General features: G+C 42.8%; 1 pseudogene; it reads left to right on the top strand.

Moving 5' to 3' along the window:
- Nucleotides 1–3185: 3185 nt before the first annotated feature.
- LOC111201747 lies at nucleotides 3186–25404 on the top strand (annotated as a pseudogene).
- Nucleotides 25405–25426: the final 22 nt, after the last annotated feature.

Genomic DNA, 25426 nt, shown 5'->3' with positions numbered 1-25426 from the left:
CCATATACTTCTACTTACAGTCCTGTGCACAGGGAAATGAAAATGGAGGAGTGAGCAACAAGTTACTCAGTGAAGTGGCTCTATACCAGCCTGCCCGCATGACACTCTATACTACTCTATGCAGAAACTAGGACTGACTAACCACTACAATCAGGTAATGTATTTTTATCATTTCATACTGTCATCACTAATTGTCGTCCACATTCAATTCCATACATTTCTAGCAACCTAGTGACCAATCATTACAATGAACTCACTCATTGCCACACACGTTAAACCCTAGACTTAACCGACTCATCATACCAGACCGACTCGATCCTATGACACCTTTAACTCCCTGTTACCCGACCATGATGCACGTTTTTATATCCCGCCTCTCGCGGTTGGCACTTCATTCTTATCATCAGTGGGTAGCTCCCACTAGGCTTCTACCCCATATTCATGTGGATTCGCCACATCTCCTATGGGTGCTTCCATATTCTTGTGGATTCGCCACATCTCCTATGGATACCTAGCGTGAACTACTGCCACACATACTTTCCTAAGACTCTATATACTTTCCCCACCCATGCTTAACCGTAACCTTATTCTTTCATACTTTCACTTATCCTTTCACAACCTTATCATTTTCACTTATCCCTTCTCATTCTCATTCGCTTTCCTTTTCATTTAGACTTGTACTTGGACTCATTCACTAGACGCCACCCGTTATCGGTGCCACACACAATACACATTGCACTCAAGTTCTACTTCAATAATATTAACAATCATTACTCATCTATCAGCTTAGCATTCATTTCTCTCTAGCATCCTAGCTTTAATCACAAACCACTCATGGGACTACACATCCAAACATACAAGCATAAATTACAAATCAATCATCGCTACCACTACTCCATTTCAGTATGAGGGTTCTTATGCATCATGTTCCATTCATCTAACATCCTAGCAATAATCATGATCTATCATCCTAGCTTTCAAACAGGGTCTAATCAACCCTAACTCCAACATAAAGGAGTATACAGTACATGAGAACAAGATGGGTTCATGACACTCCACCTTAGCCTAGATCTGGATCTGGATCTGGAAAAAGAGACAAAGAGGATGAGATCTGAACAGATCTGGAATAAGTAAACATGAGAGAGACGAGATCTGGTCACCGCCGCAACACTACACAGCCACCACCATCGCCACACTCGGACGATCACCCCACCACCACTTGGACGACGAACACCACCACCACCGGCGGCTCGGCTTGCTCTCGGGGGACTCGCGGCGAGGCGAGAGGAAGAGATCCATGGGGAGAGAAAGTATAGGGGGAGAGAGAGAGAGAGAGAGAGAGAGAGAGAGAGAGGCGTGAGAGAAGAAGAGAGAAAAGGAAAAGAAAAGCTTGACGGGTAGGGTTTCCTAGTCTCTCTAAATCTCTGCAGAGCTTCGCTCAAGTTTCAGAATGAGAGAAAAGAAGGGGCTGCGTCTCTTTTAATAGGAAAGGGTGAAGGGAACCCTAGGTTTTTGTCAAATGGGCCGTAGAGAAGCCCGTTCTTTTATGAAAATTTTTGGGCCAGGAACCGGGCCGTAACAATTCCCCCCTGTTAATCGGAATTCGTCCCCGAATTCCAAGCCCTAGACTTCCGAACTTAACATCCGATTTCGAAATGGACCCACACAATCACATATCATACAAGGGAGGCATATAAGACGAGAACAACTTTGCTTGGGATTTTTTTAAAAACCAATGAATGAATTAAGCTGAGAAAGAAATTTTGCAAGTAAAATGGATCTGATCAAAACCTTAATAGACCTATTGATGTAGTGGGTGGTTTTGAAATCGTTTACAGAACTTTTAGGGCAATCAAAACTTTCACAAACTCTTTTCTTTTAATGAAAACAAGTTGTTTTTTTTTTTTTTTTTTTGAAAACGTTGGAAATGCCGATCCCTTAGGACAAAACTAATGGATCTTAACCCGCTCTGATACCAATTGTAACAGCCCGATCCCCAGGCGTCCGACCGGGGTTATCGAAAGGGCGTTATGGACACGTGTCTACTCATTTAGACAACCCTACGTGTCCCGTTACTGGTCCCGAGAGCCGACGGGCGCATAACCTTCTTTGAAATACCGTCACACCCACATCCATATACTTCTACTTACAGTCCTGCACACAGGGAAATGGAAATGGAGGAGTGAGCAACAAGTTACTCAGTGAAGTGGCTCTAGACCAGCCTGCCCGCATGACACTCTATACTACTCTATGCGGAAACTAGGACTGACTAGCCACTACAATCAGGTAATGTATTTTTATCATTTCATACTGTCATCACTAATTGTCCACATTCAATTCCATACATTTCTAGCAACCTAGTGACCAATCATTACAATGAACTCACTCATTGCCACACACGTTAAACCCTAGACTTAACCGACTCATCATACCAGACCGACTCGATCCTATGACACCTTTAACTCCCCGTTACCCGACCATGATGCACGTTTTTATATCCCGCCTCTCACGGTTGGCACTTCGTTCTTATCATCAGTGGGTAGCTCCCACTAGGCTTCTACCCCATATTCATGTGGATTCGCCACATCTCCTATGGGTGCTTCCATATTCTTGTGGATTCGCCACATCTCCTATGGATACCTAGCGTGAACTACTGCCACACATACTTTCCTAAAACTCTATATGCTTTCCCCACCCATGCTTAACCGTAACCTTATTCTTTCATACTTTCACTTATCCTTTCACATCCTTGTCATTTTCACTTATCCCTTCTCATTCTCATTCGCTTTCCTTTTCATTTAGACTTGTACTTGGACTCATTCACTAGACGCCACCCCTTATCGGTGCCACACACAATACACATTGCACTCAAGTTCTACTTCAATAACATTAACAATCATTACTCATCTATCAGCTTAGCATTCATTTCTCTCTAGCATCCTAGCTTTAATCACAAACCACTCATGGGACTACACATCCAAACATACAAGCATAAATTACCAATCAATCATCGCTACCACTACTCCATTTCAGTTTACTAAGTCCCATTTAACAATATGAGGGTTCTTATGCATCGTGTTCCATTCATTTAACATCCTAGCAATAATCATGATCTATCATCCTAGCTTTCAAACAGGGTCTAATCAACCCTAACTCCAACAGAAAGGAGTATACAGTACATGAGAACAAGATGAGTTCAAGACACTCCACCTTAGCCTAGATCTGGATCTGGATCTGGAAAAAGAGACAAAGGGGATGAGATCTGAACAGATCTGGAATAAGTAAACATGAGAGAGACGAGATCTGGTCACCGCTGCAACACTACACAGCCACCACCATCGCCACACTCGGACGATCACCCCACCACCACTTGGACGACGAACACCACCACCACCGGCGGCTCGGCTTGCTCTCGGGGGACTCGCAGCGAGGCGAGAGGAAGAGATCCATGGGGAGAGAAAGTATAGGGAGAGAGAGAGAGAGAGAGGCGTGAGAGAAGAAGAGAGAAAAGGAAAAGAGAAGCTTGACGGCTAGGGTTTCCTAGTTTCTCTAAATCTCTGCAGAGCTTCGCTCAAGTTTCAGAATGAGAGAAAAGAAGGGGCTGCATCTCTTTTTATAGGAAAGGGTGAAGGGAACCCTAGGTTTTTGTCAAATGGGCCGTACAGAAGTCCGTTCTTTTATGAAAATTTTTGGGTCAGGAACCGGGCCGTTACAGAACTGGTGCGTCTCTATCTGGATCTTTGATTATTCATTATTCTCATTGTATTACCGATTGATAAATGATTGATTCCCTTTTTGTTTTATCTCTTGCTTCCTATATTTTTTCTTCAGTTTCTTCAAGTGTGTCTCCATGCAGGCGATAGCGATTCTCAAGAAAGGAGCCTATCAGTTGAAATACGGCCGGCATGGGAAACCTAAATTCTACCCTTTTCGGCTTTCCAGCGTAATGCATATGTTCATGACTTTATATCTCTTTACAACTGCAAAAATCATTGTGATGTCTAAAATGCTATACAGGATGACACATATTTGATTTGGTATTGTGGGAGAAAGGAGAAACGTCTCAAACTGAATTCTGTAACTAGGATCATACCCGGACAGGGACAGCGAACTGTAAGTTTTAACTGTATGATTCATTGCTCTGGATAACACTTTTGTTATAGATTCTGGATGTTATTGTAACAATTTTTTCTGTCAGTTTTTCGACGATACCCTCAACCCACCAAGGAATATCAATCTTTTTCTCTTATCTATGGCAACCGGTCTCTGGACTTGGTTAGTAACTTTGTGTGATCTTTTCTGTTATTTCCTGAAAAGTATTGTTCTACATACATTACCTGTCTTCTGAAGACCATAACATTCAGGTTCTTCCTTTGTGGATAGGTATTCAAGGACAAGAACGAAGCTGAGTTCTGGATCACTACCCTCCGCACTCTTCTCTCACGAAACAGCTCTTCTGCATTAGTACTTCACTCAAGAAGCCGTAGTTTTGTTCTTGACTATGGAGAACAAAGTAGTTCGAGCAATAACTTCAGATCTGCTGGCAGTGATACAAGCTGCGAGGTTTTTAATTCTTTCTTGTTTCCAACTTAATATCCTATCTCATCTGGTAACTTTTTTCAGGAACATGCAAAAAGGCTTCAAGATCTCACATCAACACACCGCATAGATTTGTGAAAGTTTTCTCAGAGGTGTTATCACAAACTTCAGTACTAAGGTCACTCTCTCTTTGGACGAACTGGTCCATAAACCTCATAATATGTCTCCCGAGAACTTAGAGACTCGACCTACTAATCACTCCCATGCTGGTCCACAGGAGATGGTTTCTAGCGCTGTGAGCTCATCTAGTCAAGGATCAATTATTGAAAACTTGAAGTCTCTCTGTGATGTCTTTGTTTGGAGAGAAAGTATAGGAGATGGGTTATTACACTACAAGAAAACACAAATGGCGAAATTCTATCTTCGTAAAAGAGGCTTTATGAGGAATTAGCGAGGAAACAAGTTTCGTCGTTCGTTCGTCGTAACGCATATTTCCTGGCCAATTCGTCGTAAACTAGCGAGAAACACACTTCGTCGTAAAGACGAAGAACATTATTCGTCGTAAAAACCACGTAACCTTTCCACGTAAGGAGGACGCTACATTTCCTCTTAAATACCTCGAAAGTATTTCCTCGAAAATTACACGTAAACCATTCCTCGTAGGGATGGGCAAAAAACCCAAACCGAACCGATCCAAACCGAACCGTGCTCTTTAGATAACCCAATTGGTTCATGTTTTACTCAACCAGAATCGTTTGGTTTGGTTTGGGTTCAAACCGAACCAAACCAATAATCTAATATATTTTTATCTATAAATTAATATATATATATATATATATATATATATATATATATATATATATATATATATATATATATATATATATATTAACATATTGTAAATTTTAGTTAAAGTTTTGTTATTTTTTCTTAACTTCCATATATTTTAAAAAAAATCCAAATATGATTCAAATAATCCTAATACCTAAAGATTGTACTGAAAACAAAACCTAAAAACTATAAGCATCTAAATCGTAGCCATGTCGTTTCGTTCATCTTCTCCAATTTTCATTCTCTAAATTATGTAACAAAGTTATTATAGGATCAATAAAAACAAAAAGGTAGATGCAAATAGTCTTTTAGTTAATAGGTTTTGGAATGATTACAAGTCTTTGTTACGCTAATTAGATTACAAATAGTCTGTTTTTTGCTTATTATGTATTTCTTCCTTTGACGTGGTTAAGAGTTTTTTCATCGAGCTTTAAATTGTTTTTTGTTTCATAGATTTTTAAAGAAAACCAATCTAAATCTAAACCAAACCGAACTAAACCGAACCAAACTAAACCCAAACCGAACCCAAACCAAAGCTACTCTGGTTTTAATTGGGTTGAGTTTTATAAAACCCAAATTAACCAAACCAAACCGAACCCAAACCGAACCCGAAACTAAACCGATATGACCACCCCTAATTCCTTGTAAAATACTCGTTAAGCTTTCCTCGTAGTGTTGTCTTAAAAGTTTTCCTCGTAACTTCCTCGCAAACTTTCCACGTAATGTAGTCGTAATTTAGCTACGAATTTATTTCAATTTTTTATTTTCCAGAATTAAAAAACATAATAAAAATTATGTAATTTATTAATAAAAATATAATTTAAAAATAAACGTAAATACAAAAATATTTTATACAGAAATAAGTTTTGAATTTATAATACAACCAACGAAAAGAAAAAAAAAGAACTAGGGATATCGTTCATCGCCCGGTAGAATTCCTCACTCCTCTCTACATCCATTTCGTCATGTGTGCCGGATGACTCGCTTGGAATGAGATTTTGTCATCGCATGTTCCTCAACAAGGACTCCCATTCTGGATTTGTGGCTGCTACAACGTCCAAGAAGACCTCGACTCCACCCATACGAGCTGTGAACGAAGACACGTTGAGTCCAACTCGTTACGCAGCTGAGTGACTTCATCATCCCGTCTCTGACCATAAGACGATGTCGCTCTCGGAACATCGTTGACGGAACCAATCCCCAACGTACATCCCTTTTTCTTAGGGGCAACCTTAAAAACAAAAAATAAATATTGTTAGTAAAAATTTAAAGTTAAATTAAATGAATAATAAAAAAATTTAAAATTTAAAAAAATTTACCTCCTCGTAAATCCTATCCACTTCAAGTGTGGATAAGGGGACGGGTAATCCGTCGGTGGACTCCTGGGTCAGCTGAGTCTGGCGTTCTTCAACCCGACCAACCAAGTCGTTGAAGTGGTCCGCCTTGTTCTTGTGGGTCCTCTCGTAAAGTGGCAAAAGAGACGGGAGTTAGAACATATATATATATATATATATATAAAATTAATTAAAATATTTAATTACTATTTCCAGATAGACACCGGCGTGGGGTTTTTGACCCGTAGAGTGAAGCATCGGCCCGTGGCCGTGCTCATCTACCGTCCGACGGGAGGCAGAGCAAGATTCGGCGACTCTAATGGAGTCAGGACCCCGCCAATAACGAATGAGGCCATCCCACACATCCGTGGTGAGGTCAGGGGGTTTGCCACTCTCATACCCCTTCACGATCCAGTCACCCTTCCAGTTGGAGACCGTGTCCAACAAGCGAGCTTTCGCCTTCGCGTTAAACGCTTTCTTCACCCTCTCATTGACCCCCATGGACCAATGGTATTTTTGCTGTAACAGAAAAAATTAAATTAAGAATTAGTTTTAAAAAATTAAAAAATATAAATCATAAAAAAATTAAAGTATATATAATTAGTTAATAATAACTTACAGCGAAAATTTTGAACCATGTCTTTCTGACGTAGATCGGCGTCTTTTTCCAGTTCGGATGTGGCTCAGAGAAGTTACCTTTGATCGTCTCGTTTACGTTCTGAGCAACACATCCGTCAACCCCAAACCTGAAAAAAAAAACAAATTTAAAGTATAAATTATTTATTATTGTTATAAAAGAATTTTAAAAGAATTAAAAAAAAAATGTAACGTACTACAAAGTTCCGTCCGGCCGGTCGGGGTCTAGGACTGATAACCCTTCTCTGCCTGGCTGAGCGAGAAGGTCATCGACAGTGTACTGCGAGTAAGGAGCACTCGGCGGCACCATCAAATCGCGATGAATCCCGTCCGGCATCGGAGGAGCCATCGAAGGAGGCACCTCTGGGACGTGATCATGAGGAGCCGGTGGTGCAACGAATCGATGAACCGATGGTGCACCAGAATGAGGCGACTGAGAGACTCTCTGAGAAGACTGAGTCTCGGGGACAGTCTCCGGACCTGAAGAACCGGGAGCTGAAGAAGACGTGTCTAAACGACTACCAGGCTCACCGAACATCTCTCTGTAATGGGGAGTAAATCTGTTCTTTCGAACCTGGAAAAAAAATTTAATTTTCAAAATTAGCATCAACAGTAATTAACAAATTCTATAATTAACAAATTCTATAAATCTAGCTAAATTCCCTACATTAACCACCTAATCAACACTAATTAACATAAAATCCGTAAACCTATCTAAATTCCCTACACTAACCACCTAATCTACCCTAAACTAATCAAATTAGAGAGGAAATAGAGAGAGTACGTACCATTGCTACGAAAGAGAGAGGAAGTGGAGAAAAAATGGAAGTGAGAAGCTCGCGTGTATATATAAGAAATTAGTAATCCTCGTAATTTCCTCGTAAAGTTACGAGGAACTCGCGAGGCCGGTGTTTTTTTTTACAAGGAATTAGCAAGTCCCGCGTTTTTTTTGTCGTAACGTCCTCGTTAATTTACAAGGAAATAGCAAGACCCATGTTTTTATTTACGAGGAAATGCAAAGGCCTGCGTTTTCCTATTACGAGGTCTTTACGACGAATTCTGCTTACGTGGAATTAACGAGTCTCGCGTTCTTTATTTTTAGGATTCATCGTAAGTTCCTCGTTAGTTTACGAGGAAATAACGAGGATTATGTTTAAATCCCTAAAATCCAAAACCCCAAACCCCATCTTCCTTATAGAGCTGGGAATTTGGGTCATTACCCGCGGGTCCCGCCCCGTTTGACCCGCCGCGGGGCGGGTGCGGGTCGATCGATTTACAAATTTCAGCATGCGGGTGCGGGTGCGGGTTGAGTCAATTTTTAGCGGGGCGGGTGCGGGTCAACCAAATTTGAGTCGCGGGTATCCGCCGACCCGCAAAATAAAAAAAATATTATTTTTTTCTAAAATTTTTTAAAATAAATAAAAATAAAAATAAAAATATGTAAAAAATATATAAATTAATGAAAATTATATAATTTAAATTATAAATGTATAATTTTTATTATAAAAAGTAATTAATTGATAAAAAAAATAATTATTTATTAAATTTAATATTATATGCGGGCCCCGCGGGTTACCCGTAATCTTAGCGGGGCGGGTGCGGGTTTACGATTTTTCTTTCGCGGGTTATGCGGGTCGGAATTTTGAGTTTAAAAAATAGAGTCGATCCGCGGGTTGGCGGGTCATGCGGGGCGGGTTGACCCGCGAACCCAGCCCTACTTCCTTATCTTCTACTTCATATATTCCAAACCCCAAACCCATCTTCCCTTTAACCTCAATCTCTTCTTTCCATTTCAAACCCCAAATTCTAAAACCACAATTCCTTAACTTATAATCTCAATCTCTTCTTTCTAATTCAAACCCCCCATTACCTTACACAAAATCAAATTATATAAATAGATTTTCATTATTAAATCCATCAAATCACTTGCATTAAGTCTGAAAATGAATCATATTAAAAACAAATACATCATAGGATACATCGGCATTCTCGTCATCATTAGAAACATCATCATTTTCATTAAACTCGTCTTCCACAGCTTCGTCTGTGGCATCGTCGGTAAGATCTTCGTACTCATGATTATGCGGATCAATGAGAAGGATGTCATCAATTTGTTGTTCAGGTTTCTCGACTTCATTTATATGTTCTTCTTGCAATGGTGGTTCTTCTCCACTAATGATTCGTCCACGAGGTGTAACTTTGTTCACGGCTAACCAATTTGTTCCCGATTCTCTCATCCGAGGGTATGGAAGGAAGCTAACTTGGTCCGCTTGTGAAGCTAAGATGAAAGGCTCGAATTTGTTGTACCTGCAAAAATAAAGACAACGTAGAAATTAATCATACAGATTATGTATGCCAAAAAAGAATTTGTTGTACCTTCGTCCACCATTGACATCAACTACACCGAATTATTTAAACCGAACACCTCTGTTGACGACGGGGTCGAACCATTCACATTTGAAGAGGACGCATTTCAGCTTCAATAACCCTGGGAATTCCACTTCAATAATCTCCTGCAAGATCCCGTAGAAATCTGTTTCGCCTTTCACAAATATTCCATAGTTACTGGTCGCCCGCTGTCTACCATATTCATATGTGTGAAAAGTATAGTCTCGTGTGAAATACATCTGTGATGTGGTGACCTTTGCAAGTGGAGCTTGAATTACTTCGTGAAACCACGTAGGATAATCTGTGTCGTCGTCATAATCAACCTGCAAAAATAAAGAGAACATTGAAATACAGATCATGTATGAAAAAAGAGTTTGATCGATCAACCTACAAAAATTAAAAGTTTGAGTTAATACCTGATTCTTCAACCACTTAATAAAGTGTTGATCTTTCCTTCTGTCTACGTCACTTGTGGATATACCTGAAAATGTTTCTTCGACTTGAGAAACAAATAGGCTGGAAAATCACATTTTATATTAATTAATCTTTGGAAATAATATAATTTATACTTATATGTGTATAGAAGTTTCCATAAAATATTTACCTTTCAAAATTATGCATTAATGGATCCTTGCAATTGAGTAGAATATAGGTGTGTCCAATATGAGCGTCTTCTTCACTCGACCAACAAACCTCTTTCGATTTCTCACCGATTCGCCCAATCTGGCTAAATGTTGGCGCGACACCACCATCATCATATCTTTTTGAAGCTCTTTTATGGGTACGTACTTTTGACGCAAAGTAGTACGATGTGAAGTGAGAAGTTTCTTCCGTCAAACTTCCAGCAATTATAGAACCTTCAACTTTTGCGAGGTTTTTTGCTTTTCCCTTCAAATATTTCATTGCTCGCTCATACTGATACATCCATCCGTAATGTACAGGTCCACGAAGCAATGTGTCATATGGGAGGTGGACAGCTAGATGCTCCATGACGTCAAAAAATTCCGGAGGAAATATCTTGTCCAAGTTGCACAATAAGATGAGAATGTTCTCGTGAAGTTGTTCCACGACTTCTTCTTTAAGAGTGCGTGTTCTCAGATCCCTGAAAAATGCTCCAATGCCTTGTATATTCCAAAAACAATTAAACACATTAGTCATATATTATTGCAAACTAAACCATTATAAAATTAATGTGTTATAATACACTACCTGCAAGTGCTTCATGTACGTTTGTTAGAAGTAGTTCCGCAAATGCAAAGGGAAGTAGTCATTTCATAAAGACATGACAATCATGACTCTTCATCCCGGAGAACTTTTGACCATTTTCAACACATCTAGAGAGATTTGAAACATACCCATCAGGGAACTTCACTTCTGATGCCACCTAGTTGAACAACACCGACTTTTTTTCTGAAGACAATCTGAATATCGGAACGGAAACTTGTCCATTGATTTTTATATGTAACTCACTTCTTGAGCAAATATCCGGCAAGTCCAACCTCGATTTTATGTTGTCTTTTGTCTTCCCTGGGACATTCAATATTGTATTCATGATGTTCTCAAAGAAATTCTTCTCTATATGCATCACATCGAGGTTGTGGCGCAGAAGAAGATCCTTCCAATATGGCAACTCCCAAAATATACTCTTCTTGTGCCAATTGTGCCGAACACCGTAAAAATCAGGCATATTACCGGGGACAAGCCAATTACCACCACAACGAACTGTTTCGTTAGCTCCGTAGTAATCGATTTGCGCTTCAATTTGTTCTCCAGTTAGATATGGAGGAGGAGTGCCTCTCACAACCCTTTTGTGCCTAAACAATTTCTTGTTTCTTCGGTACGGATGGCCAATGGGAAGAAATCGACGGTGACAATCGAACCAACTTGTCTTCCTACCATTCTTCAGTTGAAACGCATATGTCGTTCCATTACAATAAGGACAAGCTAATCTCCCATGTGTAGTCCATCCAGACAACATCCCATAGGCATGAAAGTCACTTATGGTCCACAAAAGCATCGCCCGCATCGTAAAATTCGTCTTCGTTGACCAGTCATACGTCTTCACCCCTGTTGACCGCAAATCCTTCAACTCTTTTATCAGTGGTTGTAGGAAAACATCCAGAGACCTATTTGGATGATTCGGACCAGATATTAATATGGTCAAGAATAACAACTCCCGTTGCATGCACATCTCCGGTGGCAGGTAGTATGGCGTAAGAAAGACTAGCCACAATGAATATTTTCTCCCTGACATTCCGAATAAACTAAATCCATCTGTGCATAATTCGAGATACACATTCCAGCTATTGGTAGCGAATTCCGGATGTACTTTGTTAAAATGTTTCCAGGCTCTTGCATCTGATGGATGAGTCATCTCACCATCCGTCTGAGTATGCTCGGCATGCCATCTCATTCCTCCGGCAGTCTGCTCAGATTGGTACAATCTTTTCAATCTGTCTGTAATTGGTAGGTACCATATCCTTTGGGACGGTACCCTATTACGTCCTCGTCCTTGCGGCTTGAATTGTGGCTTCTTGCAGAATCAACATTCTTCTAACTTCTCATCATCTCCCTAGTAGATCATGCAATTGTCGATGCAAACGTCTATCATCTCCGAAGGCAACCCAAGACTATAAACCAGTTTCTGAATCTCATAATAAGAATCAGCAGACACATTGTCTTACAACAAATACTCTTTAAACAAGTCTGCCCATTCATTCATGCAACTTTCAGGTAGATTGTGATCAGTTTTAATATTCAGCATTCTAGCAGCCAACGACAATTTAGAGAGACCTTCTCTACAACCATTGTAATGTGGCTGATTCGTAGCATCTAACATTTCATAAAACTTTTTTGCATCTATTTTAGGTTCTTCATCTTCATCATGAGTTACGAATGCATCAGCTACCATATTATCAACCCTATTATAATCTACCATCTGCTTCTCCTGATGGTAACTATGTTCATTATGCAAATGATGATCAACCGGTTCAACCTGAAAATTGCTATTACTACTACTAGCTTTATTCTCATAATTATAACCTTCTCCATGTTGAAAGCAAATATAGTAATTTTGCGTGAAACTTCTATTTATTAAATGCTTCCAAACATTTTCACGATTTGCCAATTTCGAATAGTTGCATTTCCGACAAGGACAGAACATCTTACCGCTTTCTTGGGCGAGCGGTGTGAAATCTTCTTGATGCATAAATGTCTCCTGCCCTTCGAGGTATTCTTTCGTCACTCTCCCGTTAGCATCTCTGTGCATATACGTCCACCTCCGCAACTCAAAAATATTCCCGGAGCTCGACATTTTTTTTTCTTTCACGTCTTTATTTTTTTTCTTGTTGGTGTGTTTAAAATGATGTTCAAATGTCCATATTAATAGGAAATTTTCGAATCTGGTATTTGAAAGTTTACTAGGAATTTACGACGAAATTTAGTTAGGTAGCTGAAACAAAAAAACGTGTTATAACTACAAAGTTGGTGGACTCGAAATTTTGTCGTTAAGTAAACGTAAAATATTTCCTCGTAAAGTAGACGCTATTGTTACGTCGAGTTTACGAAGAAACCATTTTTCTTCGTAAAAACCACGTTATGTTACGTCGTTTTTAAGAGGAAAATATTTCGTCGTTATTTTACGACGAACTAACGTTGCTTTTAAATTTCCTCGTAAAATCGACGTAAATTTACGAGGATTAAATTTCCTCGTTAATATTCGTCACTATAGTTGTGTTTTCTTGTAGTGTTAGGAGGTGGCGGCGGCATGCACTAAAGTCAAAGCAGTTCTTCTCTAGTGGCTGAAACCCTTTTGCCCAAAGCTCTGAAACAACATGTGGCACTTGATGCTCAAAGCATTGCCTGTGGCACCAATTATGCAGTGTTGATCACTTAGCAGGGACAGATGTTCAGCTGGGGAGAAGAATCTGGTGGAAGGTTATGACATGGAGTTTGTTCCTCCTTTCCATATCCAAACCTCATCCATGAGTTTGACGGATCATCTGTGGAGTTAGCTGACTGTGGCGAGTTTAACACTTGTGCTGTAATAGCCTCAGGTGATTTATATGCTTGGGGAGATGGAGCTCACAATGCTGGTCTCCTTGGACTTGGAAGTGAAACTAGCCATTGGAAACCGGTTCGAATCCTTGGCCAGATGGAAGGTATAAATGTAAGAACAATCTCTTGTGGAGCTTGCATACAGCTTTTGTGACATCAAAAGGTAAGCTGTTTACATATGGTGACAGTACTTTTGGTGCGCTTGGACATGGTGATCGTGTCATGTCCCCGATCCTAGATAGGATCGTCCGGACGGACTGTGGCGCGAGGCAATGCACTGATCAGGTCATATGGCCTTGAGACAAGCGTGCCATGATCCAAATTGATGGTTAAGGATGTCAGACAGCTGAGTCTTAATCTGGATATAATGGAGACAAATTGTTTAGAGCTGGACGAGTGATCCGGTAGCTGGACGAGGTCCGGATCAAGCTCAATCAGCTCAAGAGAGTGTGGTATCAGCTCACTCAGTGTTGTTCAGCTCACGGGAGCTGTTGGACTAGCTCACTCAGCTGGGGACAGTTGGCAATCATCTCACCTTAGCTTGGCGGAGTGTTCCGATCCGGACCAGTGTGGCCGGGTCCGAGCGGTTACCGAGCCGTCCCGATGGTCCGTGTGGGACGAAGAGTCCAGGTGCGTTCTTGGCTGAACCAGGCAATGAGACAAAGGCCTGGGGGAGTTGGTTTCCGTGTGGGAACTGCCAGGGGAGCAGTTGGGGCGGTTATGGGAGCGGTTCTGAGCAGTTTTGGGCGAAAAGGTACATGGGGACAAGTGGTATCTCCTTGGCCAATCCTTTGTGACCGATCGGCCAGAGCAGTTACCGGTCCCTCTCTCTATAAATACAGACCCTTGGGGTCGATTTTGGGCATCATTTTTCCTAGGGAAAGCCCTGAAGAAATCGTGAGACAAAAGAGAAAGAGAGTGGCCGGCGACTTGAAGAGCAACCGTGTGTGGTGGTGCTTGATCTGATCCGACCAAACCGTGACCATGTGAAGCAGGATGGATACCAGACAGAAAGAGAAGGAGAAGTAGAAGGAGAAGGACTTGGCGCCTGGAGAACGGACTCCTAAGGTCAGTGGTGTGGTTCGCGAACCATCGGACATAGCCGGCGGTTGATCCGTCCATGCCTATGGTCTGATCTGTTTTGTTGGTTACACTCATTTCCACTTTCTGATTATTTCATCTAATGTTCTGGATAATTAAAGTGTGGTCTGATGGATCAGACTTGATGGCACTGAACCAAGGTCTTGGCCGGTTCAGGAATGATGTCCATGGCCTTGGCCGGACTGATCATGGTCGAGTTCTATATGATCGAGACTGAATTGATAAATTCTGACTTGACCAATCTCTTAGTTGGGATTTATCATGAATTATCATGGTTTTTAATGAGTTTTATCGAATTGATTAGAGAAGGTCATTTTTGCCGGTTTGGCTGTCTGTGGTCGATATATAGGATCGAGACCGGTTCTGTGAAATCTGACTTGACCATTCTCTTAGTTCGGATTTATCATGAATGGTCATGAATTTTTATTAGTTTTTGGAGCACTTTCGAAATTGGCCAGACTTGGGCCTGATGAGCCGTTTGTATGCTTAGATGTATAACCAGCCATGCAATGATAGATCTTTGTGTTAAGATATCTGATCATATGCTTGTGTGTTGTAATAGTGGTTCCAGGTACAGATTTGGACCGTGGTAAAGGAAAGGGACTGTGAGGACTCCAGCAGTGGGAAGATGTGTGGTGATTGGATCTTTGTTGATAGATGTGAAGTACTTGTAACCTATTGTGCTTGTTGTGAATTTATGATAGCCCAGTGTGCAACTTAAGTATGATGAACAAATGAATGATGTATGGATCTATTTTATTATCTATAAAATATCGATTTGCTCTTATATGAATCTGATAGTCTAAGTAAGAATGGATGAACCTCAGAACACTGAAAAATACTTAGAAAAAATATAGCACTTGAATTCGGAAATAAATGAATCAAACTGAATGGAATTGTTAAGTAAGCCGCGGTCTGGTTGGGTTTAGGAATCTAGGATCGGGTCTTACAGATCGTGTTAACACAAGCGTATCGAGCAGAGCAGGCCCTGAGATTTTAGGGGTTATAGACGGCTTAAGAAGGATTTAAATAATTTGGGGATCTAAATTATTTTTTTTTACAAATTTAGAAGTCTTTTTTTATATAAATTATTTTCAAAATTTTGTGGGCTTTAGGCAAATGTTCCTTCCACCTTGGCCCAGGACAGGCCCTAATACCGAGAGAAGTCGAGACGCTAAGTGGCCGCAAAACAATAAAGATAGCTTGTGGCGTTTGGCATTCAGCTGCTGTTGTCAGTGTTTCCGGTGACGCCACGTCATCGGGAAAACTCTTTGTGTGGGGTGATGGAGCGGATGAGAAACTCGGACATGATGATAACAAAGAGTCTAGACTAATCCCATCTTGTGTAATAACTACGCTGGATACAACTAGCCTTGTGGACAGAACATTACTGTTGCTCTCTCTGCATCAGGACAAGTTTATGCAATGGGGTTCTTGATCCTAGCCACCACAATGTCGTGAGAGCTCCTTCTTGCATTGAGGGAGGTCTAGGAAAGAGTTTTGTCCAAAAAGTGGCTTGCGGGTTTCACCATATCGCTGTTTTGAACTCGAAAGCTGAGGTTTACACATGGGGGAGAAGATCAAACGGACAGCTCGGGCACAAAGACACTAAATATCGATGCATGCCAACTCTTGTGAGAGCTTTGAAAGGTTAACAAGTGAAGAAAGTGGTGTGCGGTTCTAACTACACAGCAACCATTTGTCTTCACAAACCAATAAGGTCATCCGTTTAACTACATGAGGAAGCTCCACAACTGTTACAACAGTGGGAGTGTCTTATGCGCTAGCAAAAAGTCCTTAGCAGCAGCCATGGCTCCTAAGACGAACAGGCCTTACCGTGTGTACGATGACTGCTATATCAAACTCGTAGGTGCCAGAGAATATTTAGGAACTCCAGCGAGCAGTGCCAGGTTTTCAAACGTACATCTACCATCTAGCATTAACGAGATGGATGCCATTGGCACAACACCTCAGCGTCAGCTTCTTAGGGTGGATTCATTTGATTTCTTCCGATAATCCAAGATTTATGATCTTAAAACATCAGGAGGAAGCCACATAACGTCTTCTCTGATAAGATACTCGGTAACTTGTGGTCTCCCGTTTTCACGTAGAGGTTCTGTTGAGTTGTTTCCTTTGTCGACAAAATCAAACCCTGTTGATTCCGTTGCTGCAGACTTCAACACCGACATTGCAGATACGGAGTTGCTGCAAGAAGGGACAAAGAAATCGAATCAGTGCCTTAACCAGGAAATATCAGTACTCAAAGCATTCAGGTTAGTCCCCACCATTTTAAACCATGTATATAACTTTGTAGATGAAGACATGTATATACTACTCAGGTGGAGAAGCTTACCCGAGAAACAAAACAAATTGAAGCTGCGGTTTTAAAGGCGCATGCCGATGCAGATAAGATAAAATGTTTAGAAGAGGTGGTCAGGTACCTTACTCTGCAGATTTATACAGTCACACTTTTTTTGTCTGAAAACATTTGCTAATCTTATTTAGATATATGATTCCAATGCTTTTTTTTTTCTTTTTGCAGTTGATGGACGCAACCAAGAAAGAAGTAGACAAGACAAAGAGACGAAGAAGCTCGTGTCTCCAAGCTGGGGACCAAACACTTTGCTGGAAGTGTTGATCCCATTGAGGCAGACGAGTGGAGGAGCAGATTGGTACGTAACTTCCGCTATACTCACTGTCCTGATGAGTACAAGAAGGACATAGCGGTTCACTTCTTGGAAGGTGATACTCACAACTGGTGGTTGGCACTCGACAAGCGTACCAATGGCACCATTGAGCGTTTTGTTGACTTTGAGGTTGAGTTCAACCACAGGTACTTTCCTGCAGAGGCGTGGGATCGTTTGGAGTCTAAGCTCTTGGACTTGACCCAAGGCCGCAAGACAGTTCGTGAGTATGAAGAGGAGTTCAACCGGCTCAGGAGGTTTGTGGGAAGGGAGTTGGAGGATGAGGCAGTACAGGTCCGCAAGTTCATCCGGGGCTTGAGAGCCGAACTCAAGACCTACTGCTCGGTCTGCACCTTCCGCACTGTGTCTGAGTTGGTGGAGAGGATGGAAATCCTTGAGACTAACCTTGCTGATGAGGCAAAGGTGAAGTCTAGAAGTCACGCGGCTTCTAGTGGATCTTGTGGTGACCGGAAGAGAAAGAGAGACACGGGTGAAGAGGGTAAAACCTCAAGTGGTAGGCCAGAGTGCTCTAAGTGTGGAAGACGCCATGGAGGCAAGTGCTGGAGAGCCATGGGGGCTTGTACTCGTTTTGGTAAGATGGATCATGCAGCTCGGGACTGTCCGGGATTGGAGCAAGGCCGGGGACAGGGTTCGGGTTATGGTGGTACCTTTCACTGCCATGGCTGTGGCAAGGCCGGACATCTCCGTAGGGACTGTCCCAAGTCACAGGGTGGTCAGGACAAGAGCCGCGGAGAGGCAAGCAAGCCGAGCCAGAACCGGGGTCAGTCCTCCACACCAAGGGTGTATGAGCTGTCTAAGGACGCGGATGAGGCTGGACCGTTCAAGGCGATCACTGGTAAAAACTCTTGACTTTTTCTTTTCAATTCAGTAGAATTGCATGGTATGAAACCTAGGATGGTTAGATACTTTGAATGGACCTTGTGTAGGGACCTTGAGTATTGGTGGTGTGGAAACACATGTACTTTTCGATACAGGTGCTACACATAGTTTTGTGAGCCCAGGAATGATCTGAAAGGGTTTGTTTCGGGTAGGAACTGAGGATGAACCATGCATAGTGAATGCAGCTGGTGGCCAATAGATGCATTCATTAGGGCGGATTAAGGGGATTCCGGTTGTGATCAAAGACAGGGTAATGCCTGCGGATCTGATTGTTGTCCACCTAAAGAATCAAGAAGTGATCTTAGGTATGGACTGGCTTGGAGAGCATAGGGCCACCCTTGACTGTCGCCGTGGAAGGGTGCAGTTTGAGATGGGTTGTGAATCCCCTGTCGCCGTGGATGGGTCAGCTTCCAAGGCCTATGTCTGACCCCTGGAAATATAGTAGTGTCAGCAGTCCGAGCGGAACGGATGCTTGAGAATGGTTGTGAAGCCTATTTGGCTACCATTACCACTAAGGAGGTCGTTGGGTGTGGTGACCCGGACGGGATCCCGCTGGTCAGTGAGTTTGAGGATGTGTTTCGGGCGCTACAGGGCATTCCCCCTGATAGGGCTGACCCGTTCATAATAGAACTAGAACCAGGGACGGCCCCAATGTCAAAAAGTCCCTACCGCATGGCTCCTGCCGAGATGGCCGAGCTGAAGAAACAACTTGAGGAGTTGTTGGATAAGGGATTTATACGTCCTAGTGTATCACCTTGGGGAGCCCCAGTCCTCTTTGTGAAGAAGAAGGATGGAAGCTTCAGATTGTGTATTGATTATCGGGGGCTGAACCGGGTCACTGTGATGAACAAGTACCCATTGCCTCGGATGGATGAGTTGTACGATCAACTCCGTGGAGCTAAGTGGTTCTCCAAGATTGACTTGTCCTCTGGATATCATCAGATTCCAATCGAGCCAAGTGATGTGAAGAAGACGGCGTTCCGGACTCGGTACGGCCACTACGAGTTTGTGGTCATGCCATTCGGACTGACCAATGCACCGGCTGCCTTTATGAAGATGATGAATGGTGTATTCCGAGAGTACTTGGACGAGTTTGTGATCATCTTCATTGATGATATACTCGTGTACTCCAAGACAAAGGAGGACCATGAGAAGCATCTTCGGGCAGTGCTGGGACGCTTGAGGGAGGAGAAGCTCTATGCAAAGTTAAGCAAGTGCAGCTTCTGGCAAAGGAGTATTGGATTCCCTGGGCACATTGTGTCTGATCAAGGTGTGTCCGTTGATCAAGAGAAGATCAAGTGTATACAGGAGTGGCCACAGCCAAAGAATGCTACGGAAGTTAGAAGCTTCTTGGGGCTGGCCGGCTATTACCAGAAGTTTATCAAGGGGTTCTCGAGCATAGCTCAACCCATGACACAACTGACAGGCAAGGACGTGAGGTTTGCTTGGTCTGAGGCATGTGAGAAGAGTTTCACAGTCCTGAAGGACATGTTGACCAGCGCCCCGGTTCTGGCATTGCCTGAGGCGGATCAGCCTTACGTGGTATATACTGATGCATCAATCACTGGACTGGGATGCGTCCTGACACAGCACAGGAAGGTGATAGCCTATGCTTCACGACAGTTGAGAAAGCATGAAGGTAATTACCCAACCCACGACCTAGTGATGGCGGCTGTGGTGTTTGCTTTGAAAATATGGAGATCGTATCTGTATGGTGCTAAGGTACAGATACTCACGAACCATAAGAGCCTGAAGTATATTTTCACTCATCCTGAGTTGAACCTTAGGCAGAGGAGGTGGATGGAGTTTGTTGCAGATTATGATCTAGACATAGCTTACCATCCAGGAAAGGCTAACCTTGTGGCAGATGCATTGAGCCGCAGGAGAGCGGAGGTATCGGCTGAAAGGGAGGCTGGTGAGTTGGAAGGGATGGTACGGTCATTGCATCTCAACACCCTGGTTAGCCATGATGAGCCATTGGGATTGGAGGCAGTGGACCAGGCCGATCTACTTACCAGGATTCGTCAAGCACAAGGCTTGGACGAGAACCTCAAGAAGGTTTCTACCAATGACAAGACGGAGTACCAGACGACAAGCAATGGTACCATCTTGGTCAATGGAAGGATTAGTGTTCCTAATGATAAGGAACTGAAGGAGGAAATTATGAGACAAGCTCATAAGTCTAAGTTTTCTGACCCGGGGTTGAACAAGATGTATAGGGATCTGAAGAGGTATTATCATTTGGTGAGGATGAAAACTGATGTGGCTGAGTGGGTGGCTAAGTGTCCAACCTGTCAACTCGTGAAAGCAGAGCATCATGTTCCCAGTGGCCTGCTTCAGAACCGACCCATACCGGAGTGGAAGTGGGATCACATCACCATGGATTTTGTGACCGGTTTTCCCACTACCCGGAACCGGAAGGATGCGGTATGGGTTGTGGTCAATCGCTTGACCAAGTCTGCATACTTTCTGGCCATCCGGAAAGGAGATGGTGTAGACCAGATTGTGCGGATCTACTTGGATGAGGTAGTGCGGTTGCATGGTGTTCCAGCAAGAATTGTCTCGGATAGAGATCCAAGTTTACTTCTTACTTCTGGCAGGCTTTCCAAAAGGCCTTGGGTACCAGAGTAAACATGAGTACAACATATCATCCGCAAACGGATGGACAGTCGGAAAGAACGATCCAAACCTTGGAGGATATGCTGAGGGCGTGTGTCTTAGACTGGGGAGAGTCTTGGGAGAAACACTTGCCTTTGGTGGAGTTTGCTTACAACAACAGCTTCCACACAAGCATTGGCATGTCGCCATATGAGGCATTGTATGGAAGACCTTGCCGGACACCTCTATGCTGGACCCAAGTGGGGGAGCATAGTATGTTGGGTCCTGAGATTGTGGAAGAGACCACTGATAAGATCAGGATGGTCAAGGAAAAGATGAAAGAGGCGCAAGACCGCCAGAAGAGCTATGCAGACAGGCGTAGGAAACATCTTGAGTTCGAGGTTGATGATCTGGTCTATCTCAAGATGATCACGTTCAAGGGTATGACCAGGGTTTGTGGGAGGAGGAAACTGGATCCTAGGTATTTGGGTACGTTCAGGATCATAGAGAGGGTGGGAACCGTGGCATATAAGTTGAACTTGCCATCGGCCATGGATGCATTTCACAATGTGTTCCATGTATCCCAACTCCGGAAGTGTCTGACGGACCAAGACATTGTGTTGCCTGAGATTCCTGCTGATCTCGGTAAGAACTTAACCTTGGAGACTAGGCCGGTTCGAATCGTGGATCGGACAGAGAAGGCAATGAGAAAGAAAACGGTTCCCATTATTAAAGTGGTGTGGGAGTTCAATGGTAAGGACGTCATCACTTGGGAAACGGAGGCAAGGATGAAGGCTGAGTATCCGGAGTGGTACAGTCAGTTCCTTCCTGATACAACCCTTGACTTGGATTCGAGGACGAATCCATTGTTAGTGGGGGAGACTTGTCATGTCCCCGATCCTAGATAGGATCGTCCGGACAGACTGTGGCCTTGGGACAAGCGTGCCATGGTCCAAATTGATGGTTAAGGATGTCAGACAGCTGAGACTTAACCTGGATACGATGGAGACAAGTTGTTTAGAGCTGGACGAGTGATCCGGTAGCTGGACGAGGTCCGGGTCAAGCTCAATCAGCTCAAGAGAGTGTGGTATCAGCTCACTCAGTGTTGTTCAGCTCACGGGAGCTGATGGACTAGCTCACTCAGCTGGGGACGGTTGGCAATCAGCTCACCTCAGCTTGGCGGAGTGTTCCGGTTCAGACCAGTGTGGCCGGGTCCGAGCGGTTACCGAGCCGTCCCGATGGTCCGTGTGGGACGAAGAGTCCAGGTGCGATCTTGGCTGAACCAGAAAATGAGACAAAGGCCTGGGGGATTTGGTTTCCGTGTGGGAACTGCCAGGGGAGCAGTTGGGGCGGTTATGGAAGCGGTTCTGAGCGATTTTGGGCGAAAAGGTACAAGGGGACAAGTGGCATCTCCTTGGCCAATCCTTTGTAACCGATCGGCCAGAGCAGTTACCGGTCCCTCTCTCTATAAATACAGACCCTTGGGGTCGATTTTGGGCATCATTTTTCCTAGGAAAAGCCCTGAAGAAATTGTGAGACAAAAGAGAAAGAGAGTGGCCGGCGACTTGAAGAGCAACCGTGTGTGGTGGTGCTTGATCTGATCCGACCAAACCGTGACTGTGTGAAGCAGGATGGATACCAGACAGAAAGAGAAGGAGAAGGAGAAGGAGAAGGACTTGGCGCCTGGAGAACGGACTCCTAAGGTCAGTGGTGTGGTTCGCAAACCATCGGACATAGCCGGCGGTTGATCCGTCTGTGCCTATGGTCCGATCCGTTTTGTTGGTTACACCCATTTCCACTTTCTGATTATTTCATCTAATGTTCTGGATAATTATTGTGTGGTCTGATGGATCAGACTTGATGGCACTGAACCAAGGCCTTGGCCGGTTCATGAATGATGTCCATGGCCTTGGCCGGACTGATCATGGTCGAGATCTATATGATCAAGACTGAATTGATAAATTCTGACTTGACCAATCTCTTAGTTGGGATTTATCATGAATTATCATGGTTTTTAATGAGTTTTATCGAACTGATTAGAGATGGTCAGTTTGGCCGGTTTGGCTGTCTGTGGTCGAGATCTATATGATCGAGACCGGTTCTGTGAAATCTGACTTGACCATTCTCTTAGTTCGGATTTATCATGAATTGTCATGAATTTTAATTAGTTTTTGGAGCACTTCCAAATTGGCCAGACTTGGGCCTGATGAGCCGTTTGTATGCTTAGATGTAGAACCAGCCATGCAATGATAGATCTTTGTGTTAAGATATCTGATCATATGCTTGTGTGTTGTAATTGTGGTTCCAGGTACAGACTTGGACCGTGGTAAAGGAAAGGGACTGTGAGGACTCAAGCCGTGGGAAGATGTGTGGTGATTGGGTCTTTGTTGATAGATGTGAAGTACTTGTAACATATTGTGCTTGTTGTGAATTTATGATAGCCTGGTGTGCAAATTAAGTATGATGAACGAATGAATGATGTATGGATCTATTTTATTATCTATAAAATATCGATTTGCTCTTATATGAATCTGATTGTCTAAGTTAGAATGGATGAACCTCAGAATACTGAAAAATACTTAGAAAAAATATAGCACTTGAATTCGGAAATAAATGAATCAAATTGAATGGAATTGTTAAGTAAGCCGCGGTCTAGTTGGGTTGAAGAATCCATGATCGGGTCTTACAGATCGTGTTAACACAAGCGTATCGAGCAGAGCAGGCCCTGAAATTTTAGGGGTTATAGACGGTTTAAGAAGGATTTAAATAATTTGGGGATCTAAATTTTTTTTTTTTACAAATTTAGAAGTCTTTTTGTATATAAATTATTTTAAAAATTTTGTGGGCTTTAGGCAAATGTTCCTTCCACCTTGGCCCATGACCGGCCCTGATACCGAGAGAAGTCGAGACGCTAAGTGGCCGCAAAACAATAAAGATAGCTTGTGGCGTTTGGCATTCAGCTGCTGTTGTCAGTGTTTCCGGTGAGGCCACGTCATCGGGAAAACTCTTTGTGTGGGGTGATGGAGAGGATGAGAAACTCGGACATGATGATAACAAAGAGTCTAGACTAATCCATCTTGTGTAATAACTACGCTGGATACAACTAGCCTTGTGGACAGAACATTACTGTTGCTCTCTCTGCATCAGGACAAGTTTATGCAATGGGGTTCTTGATCCTAGCCACCACAATGTCGTGAGAGCTCCTTCTTGCATTGAGGGAGGTCTAGGAAAGAGTTTTGTCCAAAAAGTGGCTTGCGGGTTTCACCATATCGCTGTTTTGAACTCGAAAGCTGAGGTTTACACATGGGGGAGAAGATCAAACGGACAGCTCGGGCACAGAGACACTAAATATCGATGCATGACAACTCTTGTGAGAGCTTTGAAAGGTTAACAAGTGAAGAAAGTGGTGTGCGGTTCTAACTACACAGCAACCATTTGTCTTCACAAACCAATAAGGTCATCCGTTTAACTACATGAGGAAGCTCCACAACTGTTACAACTGTGGGAGTCTCTCATGTGCTAGCAAAAAGTCCTTAGCAGCAGCCATGGCTCCCAAGACGAACAGGCCTTACCGTGTGTACGATGACTGCTATATCAAACTCGAAGGTGCCAGAGAATATTTAGGAACTCCAGCGAGCAGTGCCAGGTTTTCAAACGCACGTCTACCATCTAGCATTAACGAGATGGATGCCATTGGCACAACACCTCAGCGTCAGCTTCTTAGGGTGGATTCATTTGATTTCTTCCGATAATCCAAGATTTATGATCTTAAAACATAAGGAGGAAGCCACATATCGTCTTCTCTGATAAGACACTCGGTGACTTGTGGTCTCCCGTTTTCACGTAGAGGTTCTGTTGAGTTGTTTCCTTTGTCGACAAAATCAAACCCTGTTGATTCCGTTGCTGCAGACTTCAACACCGACATTGCAGATACGGAGTTGCTGCAAGAAGGGACAAAGAAATCGAATCAGTGCCTTAACCAGGAAATATCAGTACTCAAAGCATTCAGGTTAGTCCCCACCATTTTAAACCATGTATATAACTTTGTAGATGAAGACATGTATATACTACTCAGGTGGAGAAGCTTACCCGAGAAACAAAACAACTTGAAGCTGTGGTCTTAAAGGCGCATGCCGATGCAGATAAGATAAAATGTTTAGAAGAGGTGGTCAGGTACCTTACTCTGCAGATTTATACAGTCACACTTTTTTTGTCTGAAAACATTTGCTAATCTTATTTAGATATATGAGTCCAATGCTTTTTTTTTCTTTTTGCAGTTGATGGACGCAACCAAGAAAGAAGTAGACAAGACAAAGAGACGAAGAAGTTCGTTTTGATGTAAGCCTTTAACTAGAGACT

The sequence above is a fragment of the Brassica napus genome, chromosome C1 (genome assembly GCF_020379485.1).
Source record: "Brassica napus cultivar Da-Ae chromosome C1, Da-Ae, whole genome shotgun sequence".
Classification (NCBI taxonomy): Eukaryota; Viridiplantae; Streptophyta; class Magnoliopsida; order Brassicales; family Brassicaceae; genus Brassica; species Brassica napus.
Note: the sequence above shows the minus strand (reverse complement) of the source record. Positions and strands in the feature narration are given on the sequence as shown.